Source organism: Phragmites australis, chromosome 22 (genome assembly GCF_958298935.1).
Source record: "Phragmites australis chromosome 22, lpPhrAust1.1, whole genome shotgun sequence".
NCBI classification, from domain to species: domain Eukaryota; kingdom Viridiplantae; phylum Streptophyta; class Magnoliopsida; order Poales; family Poaceae; genus Phragmites; species Phragmites australis.
In genome coordinates, this window is record NC_084942.1 from 6,158,975 (window position 1) to 6,160,889 (window position 1,915).

General features: G+C 38.1%; 1 non-coding gene across 1 annotated transcript; it reads right to left on the bottom strand.

The window, feature by feature from the left end:
- Positions 1-1,807: 1,807 nt before the first annotated feature.
- On the bottom strand, positions 1,808-1,915 carry LOC133905597 (small nucleolar RNA Z279/snoR105/snoR108). The gene has a single exon (XR_009907649.1). It is a non-coding gene; the product is annotated as a small nucleolar RNA Z279/snoR105/snoR108 (small nucleolar RNA).

Genomic DNA, 1,915 nt, shown 5'->3' on the forward strand with positions numbered 1-1,915 from the left:
TCACCCGTACCCATAACCAGGGTTCAAAATGCGATGATTACCGCTCGAAAATCACGATAACCGTCCTTATCGTTCTGCTCTAGTTTCATAATGCGAGCGATTTCCGAATTTGAATTAAAAAATTCAAATCGGATTTAAAAAAATAAAAAATTCATTAAAAAAATTCATAAAAAGCTAGAGACAATTCTAAGACTATATGTGAAAAAAAAAATTGTTTGCATCACGAAATATGTGATCAAACATTGAGAGTTAAAAAAAGGCCAAAAAATTAGAGAAGTCTGAAACGGACCGAATGTACAGTGCAAACGGTTCGTTTCGCCTCACCTCAATGGGATAAGGGCGTAGGAGGTCTCCTCCTCTACTCAGAGTTTCCTACTTCGTTTCATAGCAAAAACCTTCACCCTCCTCGCCTGGCTGTCCAGATCCATCACGCTGCCGTGCAAATCCGGTGGAGACAGCGTACATCTCGAGCGAGAAGGAGCGGTTACTGAGCGATAACGGTTGGTTACCGACCGAGAAGAAGCGGTTACTGACCTCAGAGGCAGCGCTGATGGCGGAGCGAAAAATCGCTCGATTCGATCAGTAACCGTTAAAACTCTAGCGATTTTTTTTTTGCTTAATTTGGTCATATGTGTGTTTAGAAGGTTTGTCAGTTCGATTAATATATTGTTGTGTAAGGATAGTTAAGTTTGATGAAATTAATTGTTTTTTGAGAAATTTATGTATGATTAGTAACGTATACAAACTAGTTTTTGTTTGTTCCTCTGGCTCAGCCTCAATCTATAATTACGTTGCTTCTAGAAATTAAATAGAAGATAAATAATCATATTAGCTGTCATTGACAGAGCAGACCGCAGCGCCTGGAGTGCCCATTTGCTAGAAACGGAGAGGAGCAACGCAAATAGGCTTGGGTTGGAAGAGATGCGCTTCAGAGGATTTCTCTGTTTTGGACAACCGGTGTAAAATACAGGCCTGAATTTTTTTTTTTTTTTTTTTTTTTGCCATGGGCTGAAAAAAGTTGTTTGGATGGATTGTGAGCCCCTAATTTTACCCATGCTTTGACCAATTTGACCCAAAAAATAATGTTAGGTGTCGAGGCGACGATAAACCCGTGGTAAAGGAGGATAGTGTGCCTTTCGATAGCAGCGACAAGTACTGTGTGAAGATGACAAATGCAGTGACTCCACGCACGGTTTTTGAAAATTTTATTTTAATACAATTTCAACTTTGCTAATTAAAAGAACATGTTTAGAAAATAGTTTCTCTATTTTTGTTTGAGGTCTCACGAAAGTAGCGAGATATAAGATAAGACCCACTACACAACAACTAGAACTTTTAAAAATTATAATTATAGGAAACGTGTCCAAGAGAACAGAACTACTAGTGCCACTGAATCAGAATAACTTCTCATTAAAAATACAGAAAGGCGTTTTTACATATGGTCTTGTTGATGTAATTAACTTGTTGCCATTTAATAATTACTTTGATGAATCGAAAGAAATGCCTTTTTTACGGCATTGATGAGGAAGGAGACCTCGAACAAGATTTTCTCATATCTACTAACGAGAAGAACTACATGGATACAATTAACATTACATTTTGAACCAGTACCTGAAAAAGGGTTCTCTGAAGCATTTTCTACCAAACGCTGAAAAGAAAGAGAAAATGAAACCCAACCCATCTGACTTATAAATTAGGCAAAAGATGAAACTCGAAAAATATTTTTCAAATAGAACAGTTGGAACAAAACAAAAAGAGAATTTCCTAAAATACGTGCAAATGTTTGTAATTTTTTCGCTTTGAGGTCGGGATCAGATGGTAAATCATGAGGGTGCCCTGTTGTCGTAACAGGCTTAGTTGGGGCGGGCACCCCTCGTCGCATAAACTTGCGAGTTCGTACCACTCCTCATTTCCC